The sequence below is a fragment of the Schistocerca americana genome, chromosome 1 (assembly GCF_021461395.2).
Source record: "Schistocerca americana isolate TAMUIC-IGC-003095 chromosome 1, iqSchAmer2.1, whole genome shotgun sequence".
NCBI lineage: Eukaryota > Metazoa > Arthropoda > Insecta > Orthoptera > Acrididae > Schistocerca > Schistocerca americana.
In genome coordinates, this window is record NC_060119.1 from 1,038,969,137 (window position 1) to 1,038,978,181 (window position 9,045).

Below are 9,045 nucleotides of genomic sequence, written 5' to 3' on the forward strand. Positions count from 1 at the left end.
AAGTCTGAAACATAACAGGAGCTGAAGCACAACCGAATGGAAGGCAGCAAAACTTAAACAATCCAAGGTGGGTGTTGACCACAAAACATCGCTGTGTCTGTTCATCAAGCGGAATTTGAAAGTATGCGTCCTACAAGTCAATCGTGGAAAAGAATTTACCCGCACCAAGCTTATCAAAAATGTCTTCAGGACGCGGTAAGGGAAACATAGCTACCACCGTCTTAGAATTGACTGTAGACTTAAAGTCAGCACAAGTACAGAGCCGACCATTTGGTTTTTGCCACACACACTGTAGGCGAAGCCCATTGCGAAGCAGAAACAGGTTCAGTGACACCACTGCCTTGCAAACACTGAAGTTCAGCAGCTAAGACATCGTGCTGTGCGTGCGGGACTGCGCGTGCGTGCCAGAAAATAGGCATAGCATTGTCTCTAACTACAACATGTGCTGCAAAGTCTGTGGCACAATCAAGGCCATCAGAAAAGAGTTCAGCAAAATCATCGCATAGTGCGACCACACTGACTGCATGGTGACAAGCATTGACGCAAAGTACATTGTCCCGAATTGCGAGGCCAAAAAGTTCAAATGCGTCCATGCCAAAAATGTTCAGAGCATTAGTAGAGTGGAGCACATGAAAAGATACTGTTTTCGTCGTTGCACCATATCTGGCTTGCAAAGTACACAGGCCTAGCACCAAGATTTCCTGTCCAGTAAATGCAGTCAGCGTGGAATGCGAACGACGAAGTGGGGGTGAACCAAGCAAGTCATACGTCAATCTGTTGTGAAAAGAAACAGACGCACCAGTGTCCAGCCGCATGTGAACAGAATGTCCACAAATGTTCAAAATCACAAAAAGTTTATTCGAATCACTCTGAATTCGAAAGGAAGCACCTGGAAAAACTTGTTCATGCACACTACGAGCTGTAAAAGCATGTGAAGCAGAAGGCTTTGAAAAAATGGCATTAATGTCCATAGGCTGATGATTGGAACTATGACCACGTCAGTTTCCATTGCGGTGTCGTCCCTGCAATTCACGCGAACTTGCAACAGTCTGAGAATTAGTGAGTCTCTTACTTCACACAGCTTGCACATGTCCTTTCTTATTGCAAAAATAACGCTGTGCATGGCGGGATGGGCAAATGTCACGTGGGTGGGCACGAAAGGAGTTCGGATAAGATTTCAGTTTCTTAGTGGGTGCCTGGGTGGAAGTTTGTTTACTCGCGTGCGAGCAGCACGGCGTGGCTCCCTTTGCTGGGGCAGTGCGGGAGGGCATGTGTTGTGCCTCGCTAACAGTACACACACCCGAAGTCACGTCAAATGTGGAAGTAGCCAAATCTAATGTATCTTGTCTGTCAGCAAGTCTACTACTTCCTGCAAAGACAGGTTTTTAAATCTTAGGAGTTGTTCGCGGATGCAGTGATCTGCCACAACCTGCACTATATGTCCCAAATCATGATATCCACATAGGAGAGTCCACTGGAGCAATTAAAGTCACAATTAAATGTTAGTCCCTGAAGGTCAGCTAACCATGATTTATTTCACTGAGTAGGGCCACGCCGGAGACGGAAAAATTTGTTGCAAGCAGTTATCACATGTACACTGTCACAGAAGTGTGAGTTTAAAGCTTCTATCACTTTGGCATATGTTTTAGTTTCAGGATGGGTGGTGGGAAACAATTTTAGGAGCACACAGTATAACACATCACCAGCGTTGGCAATGAAAAAGGCAAGCCGCTCTGTACCTGGTATGTTATATGCGGCAAGGTGGGCCTCGAGCTGAGCAATGTACTCTGGCCAGTGTTCAGAATCTGGATTGAAGATACGGAATGGCGGCGCTGTAGGCATCATCTGTGGCACAGGCGGGGGCGTCGGAGGCCCCGAGGCAGCTGCAGTTTGTAGTGTGACAAGTCCATTCACAGCAGCGAGCAGCTGAGTCATTTGCTGAGCCTGAAACCGTACAATATCGGACAGCAAAGTCTGTTCCTGTTGCGAAGCCATCGTTGACACAAAATGATTTCTTAGAGTGAAGGGTGGGAGCGCACATTCACTCAGTTACAAACAAAAAAGATAAAGCAGTACCAAGCAAGAAACATCGGTAAGGGGAGAAAAAGACGGCACTCTCTGAGCTCCACAGCATCGGCCAGAGGGCACTGTGGTCACCATAGTTAGTCTTCTCTCGTGGTGTCAACTTATGAGAGTGTGCACCTGTGTTGTGGCATCATAACTATATTGACACCACAGAGAATACAGAAGATGGGGTAACTAATGAGGAGATAATGAATCGAAATGGGGAGGAAAGAAATTTATGGTACAACATGACTAAAAGAATGGTTTGGTCAATAGCACACAGCCTGAGGTTGTGAGGAAAAGTCATTTTCATAATGGAGAGAAGTGTGAGGGTTAAAGATTATAGAGTGAGATGAAAACTTGACTACAGTAAGTAGGTCCAAATGGATGTAGGTTGCAGTAATTGTGCAGAATTGAAGAGGCTTGCACGAGATTACTAGTGCAGAGAGCTACAGACTGTAACCACAACAACAACAACCAAGTTGACTGAGAACACTCCATTGGTAAAGGATGGTGGTTTTCACTTATTTATCCCACCCCTTGACCCATGAGACAGCATTTCACACATGCCTCTGGTGACACTGTTTTTAAATTCTGGAAGTACACAGTGAAGACACAGCTTGGAAGCTGTTTGCTGATTCTTCATCTGGTGTCATTAGAGCCTCAGGTGGGAAGCCAAGACCCTCCTATTTTTGACAAGTCATGGGGAGGTCACTGATCAGTCTTATGGAGTTGCTTCTTAGATCCATTTTGGGATCCTCAGTACAGGTCAGAAGTGGAGTGAGTGCAGTCTAATGTTGGGTATGCATACTTCATAAATCAAAGCATTGGTGCTAAATCAGTGCTAAAGGACCTCTGTCATTCATGCTGTAGTTCCACATGTATGGCAAGTGTGAGAACTGTGGCACTGCAGTCACTTCATACAATTGCAGTCGATGTGCAAATGAGGCAAGGTTATTTTATAGAGAGGAGAATAAGGCACGGAAACCTTTCAGGGGCAAAAAAAGTTTTGAAGAGAAGGAGACATGGGGGAGGCAGTGTCGCAACTTTGACAAACTCTTTAATCCGAGACCAGTTGTGCCAAGGAACCCAACAGAAAAACAGGAGGAAGAGGACCCAAATAATAGTGTGGACCCACGTAACCTAGAAGAGGTGAGAATTGCAATGAGGAAACTAAAGAACAACAAGGCAGCAGAAATGAACGGCATTCCAGCAGAACTTTCCAAGCAAGGAGGCTCTGAATTGGAAATGAACATTCTGAAACTGGTTAATCTAATATGGGAAGAAGAGGAAGTGCATCAGACATGGAAAGAGGGAATTATGTGCCTTATTTATAAGAAGGGAGACCAGATGGTATGCGGCAACTATAGAGGGATCACACTGCTTAATCTGGGATATAAAATCCTCTCTAACACACTGTACGACCAACTTCCAATAATACACAGGGAAATGGGATCGTACCAACGCAATGTGGATTTATGCCCAGTCAGTCAATTATTGACTAGATATTTGCCCCTGGGAGGGGGAAAAAAAAAAAAAAAAAAAAAAAAAAGGAATATGGGGTCAGAACATATCATCTTTTTTATTGATTTTCAAGCAGCATACGATAGTACAGTCAGAGGGAAACTATATCAAGCTCTAGGTGACTTGGGTATTCCAAAAAAACTGACAAATATAGTGAAAATGACAATGTGAGGAACACAAAATAACATAAAAACTGGAGAAATGTTGTCCAATACTGTGGAAATTAAAACTGAAGCATGGCAAGGTGACGCACTGACATGCCTCCCTGTGTGCTTTCCCAATAGCTAGGTATTTGTTTTCTGCTCATTGATATTTAGTCCTGTATTCCTGCCTGCCTGTTCAAATGCAGTGAATGCCTCTTTCATTGCCGTCAGAGTTCTTGCTAATATGTCGATGCTGTACGCCTAGGCCAGTATCTGCACAGATTTATGAAAAATCGCTCCCATATTCAAGATATTTGCTTCTCTCATCACCTCCTCCAAGACAATGTAACTAGCCTAATTGATCAGTTGTTATTTCTTGCTTCTGTAATATAGGCGGGTCGGACATTTTGCGACAGCCGAAATAACGATGGGTTGTTATACCTTTGAAAGAGCCTATCATTTCAAGTACCTGGATTCAACTGTTACAGGGACATGGTGATGGTGAGTTCAGAGAAGACATCACAGGGCTCACAGGTGAGTTTAAAGTGAGTATACAGAGCTCATTTCTCTAATCCTGAGCAGTGGCTCCTCTACTGTGGGCTGAGAAGGTGTTGATGTGATATTTGTAGATGACAGGGTAAATTCTGAGATGTGGAAGCTGCTCTCATGCATTCCTTTAGTTCCTGTAGTTTTTCTGTTATCGGGCTGCATGCAAGTTTAAAGTCTGCTCTAGCAAATGGATCTCAGTGGACAATAGAGGTCAGTGTTGCCGCATTGATGCACTCAGCTAGTGAGTGTACCACAGTCTCGCCACATGAATACACTGGCCAATAGTGCCCCCCTTATCTGGCATAAATATTGCTGCACCTTGACTGTTCAGTCTGTTGTGTACTTCATCTGATAGTGTTTATTACTGTCTCCACTGTACTACTGCTTATGCATCAACAACTTTGCTTTGGTATTGCTTTTCCTCTTCAGTCTCAATTTGGTTTGTGGCTCTTACTTGACCTGTTGACAATGTTGTGTTGAAGGCTCATTGTACTTTGTTGTTGCATAGATCGCTATAATTTGCTCTTGTTATGTCAGGTCCGCTTTTTGCTTAGCCTGCTTGCTTGACTCTGGCATTGGTTTGAGTCTCGTCCGCAGGCGGTTTTACTGCCTGGCATCATCACTGTTTCTCTCCTATTTTCTGAGGTGTGCACCAGCATCCAGCCACTCACTTCAGCCCTTGGCAGACAAACTTCGTGTGCAAGAGGCTGATGCGCCCAAGGGACCAGCTTCCTCCACTGTTTCCTCCTTTCAGTGATGCAGCAGAGGATGGGGACACATATTTGCATCAACTGAAACAGCATTTCAGCCATTTCAAGTCACAGACAATTCATAGCAGTGATCAGTCTTTCTGTCTTGGGCTTCGCTGAACACATTTTTTCTCCTCCAAAAATTTCCGCCTCTGTTTGACCCTGTAGCCCTCTCCTTTCAGGAGATATGCAATCTGCTGACTAATTATTATGCCCAGTGGTACCATGTGGTTGCCTCCAGGTTCAAATGGTTCAGAGCACTATGGGACTTAACATCTGAGGTCATCAGTCTCCTGCACTTAGAACTACTTAAACCTAACTAGCCTAAGGACATCACACATCCATGCCCAAGGCAGGACTCAAACCTGTGACTGTAGCAGCAATACAGTTCCAGACTGAAGCACCTAGAACCGCTCAGCTACAGTGGCCGGTGGTTGCCTCCAGGCTACAATTTTGTCAGTGCCATATACAGCCAGAACGGTCATACCGCATGTGCTTCACTGATTTTCAAGGACTCAGCGAAAAATGTGATTTTATGTGTGCCAGTCACGGCTGTGAAGCTTCCTATGCTGACTCCTTGATTCATGATGTGGTGGTTCAACTGGCGCCTGACCCAGAGTTTTGCATGGCAGCATTTAAGCTGATAGCCTGTCATTAGAGGACATCTTGCAAATCACTCATTCATTCAAAATTACACAGATGGCAGCAGTTCACACACCACCCTGTGCACCAACGCAGTCTCATAAACATAAGATGGCTGCCAGATTTCAGCAGTGTTGTGATTCGTCTTGGTCCAATGTCTCTATGACTTGTGACTCTCCAGCCACCCCTCGATGATGGCTATAGGGGCCAATCGCTTCATGCCTGCAGTGATTTTCCTCTCACTCCTGAGCAGACTGTCCAGATTGTTGGGGGTTCTGTACACGCAGTGGCACGGAGGGACACCTCTGCTCAGTATGTCACAGTTGTATGACCCGGCTCTACCCAGCACTGTGATCACACCTGGACACAGTACACGTGCAGCAGACAGTGGTCCCCCAGGGCAACCCCTTCACACAGAAGTTGTTTTGCATGCTTCACATGTCTCACCAGGACATCCATTTTCAGGTGGACACTGGGGCCATCATCTCTTTGATCAATCAGATGACTTAGGTTTGAATGTGTTCACCTGACTTGTCCCCACCCTATGGAGACAGTGCAATTCCTCTTTATGGGTAGTTCTCTATTGTGGCAACTTACATATGCATTACTTGGCTTTAACATTCTTTGTCGTCAACATTCCGTCTGCTACCAACATTTTTTACCTCAATGCTTTCATGGCAGTTGGATTTTCTATCTTGACACTTTCACCGCATTTGGATTTTCTATCTCAGATGAATTGAAAGTGGCTCCCACTGCAACCCCTTTCCAGGAACTGGAACTCTCTTTCAACTGGATTTGGACTGTGCTTCAGTCTTTCAGGCGCACATCACTTTTCAGCTGGATGCCATGCCTCATTTCTACCATGCCTGACCATTCTGGTGGCCTTGGGGGCTGCCGTGAAGCAAGAATTCAATCATCTGCATGCAGCTGGGGTTGTTGAACATGTCAAATTCACCGCATGGGCCACACCTCTAATCGTTATCCAGAAACAGAATGGGTCTCTTTGTATGAGTGGGGATTTCAAGATGACCATCAATGTTCAGTTGCAGGTAGAAACAAATCCTATTCCCTGGCAAGATCTTACCAAACTGACTGGGAAAGGAAGATTTTTCCCAGCTCAACCTTACTGATGCGTGCACCCAGCTGCCCGTAGATGAGGCATCTCAGAACATTGTTGTCCTTAACTAACCGTTTGGGTTGTATTAGTACAGGAAACTCCCCTTTGGCATTTCCTCAGTCCCTGCAGTATTCCAGTGATTTCCTGAATAGTTGATACAGCATATTTGGCTTATGTCAATTACTTGGATGACCTTATTTTCATAAGATTCTCCTGTCAGGAGCATTTGGAAAATCTCCGCACCCTGTTCACCACCCTGCAGGACACAGGCCCGCATTGTCATTCAGAAAAGTGGAGATTTTTTGAGCCAGGAGTGGCGTACTTGCAGCATTGGCTCTCTAAGGAGGGAATCTGGCCTACCAATCAGTATGTTGTGGCCATCACTTCCTTAACCGGCCTGACGAACTTCCCTGAATTGCAAATGTTTTGGGGCAAGCTCAACTATTATACTGAATTTTTAACCATGGTGTCCCACATTGCACAACCTGTCAATCAGTTGCATTAAAACGGAATCAGTTATACCTGAATCCCTGCTTGCAAGCAGGCTTTTGTCAAATTGAAAACCATGCTGACAGCCACGCCCTGCCTCACTTCCTTTTCTCCCAAGAGTCTGACCCTGGCACAGCACAACTTTTCCCAGATCAGAAAGGAGACCTTGGCAATAGTTTTCACAGCCAAGACACTTCATGTCCTCCATTTTGGGACACAGTTCTCTCTTATTATGGATCACAAGCCATTAGTGGCACTATTCAGGTCACTTTCCAATCTCCCAGAACTAACAGTGAAATGCTTCCAGTACTGGACGTTGTTCCTCAGTGCCTACAGTTATACTATCCTGTACAAGCCAACAGCCCAGCATTCTAATGCTGATGCATTGTCCCATCTACCAGCTGGCCAAGATCCTGATTTTGACCAACAGGAAGTCCTCTGCTTCCACACCGATGCTGAACGCCGACATACACTGGATGGTTTTCCCCTTACAGTTACATGTCACCACTGCAATGCTCCGGGACCTCACCCTGTGACAGGGCCTTTGCTGTGTATTGCATGGCTGCCTCATTATCTCACTCATCGGCTGATGACAGAGCTCTGCCCTTGGAAACAGCTTTCTCACCACCCCTCGGTTGTGGATGGTGTCATCCTTTTGGGTCTACATCTACATTTATACTCCACAAGCCACCCAACAGCGTGTTGCGAAGAGCACTGAGATGGATGTGGTTATTCCAGCAGAACTGATTTGTCGCGCATTGAATGTGCTCCAGGGGGCCATTGGGGCATGTTCCACATGAAGACACTGGCATGCCGCCAAGTGTACTGGCCCAGGATCAATGGTGACATCAAATACATGGTCCGTAGTTGCACAATATACACCTGGCATCAGGCGGCAACACCTCAGCCCTTTGCCTCCAGGCCTACTCCTCACCTCCCTTGGAACTGCATCCATTTTGATTTTGCAGGCCCATTCTTGGGTTCCATGTTGTTGCTCATTGTGGATGCTTATTCCAGTACCCCTATGTTGTGAGCATGGCACCCACCATGATCGAGGCCATCCTTACTGCCTTAACCCAAGTTTCGGCCATTGAAAGATAGCCTTGCACATGGGTCTCTGACAGTGGCTCACAATTCCTGGCCTCTGTCTTTGACGACTTCTGTGCTGCTAATGGCATCAAACGCATCTGTAGCCCTCTGTTTCCCTTCCTGCAATGGTGAAGCTGAATGCCTGGCCCGGACTTTAAAGCACCAGATGAAAAAGGCTACTGTATCCTCCATCACTACAGCAGCCCTTACTTTGTTTTTGAACACTTATTGCATCACACCAGTTAACAGTCATAGCCCTGCGGGGCTCCTCCGTGGTCACCAGCCTTGGAGCTTGCTTCATCTGCTGACACCGTCACCATTGGAACCTCGCTTGCATCCCTCCAAGTGTTGCACCCCTTGCAAAGCAGTGTGGGCATGCTCCTATGGGAGCGCTTAGGCTTGGATACCAGCTACAGTTGATGATTTACATCAGTTCTAACTCAGAAGGGGCGTGAACGCCATCACCAGAACCAACTTCAGCCCCAGACACCAGCATCCCCTGCGCAGCGCCCCTCGCCCACCACCTTCTAGTGCCGATATGATGCAGAGCAGCTAATGTGGACATCCCATTGTTGCCCCTGTGGCTCCCTGTGGATCAGTGGTTCTCCCTGACACGGCCATCTCCAGCATCTCCACTGCCTACAGTCGACGAGACTGCACCTTTGTTCATATCTTTGTT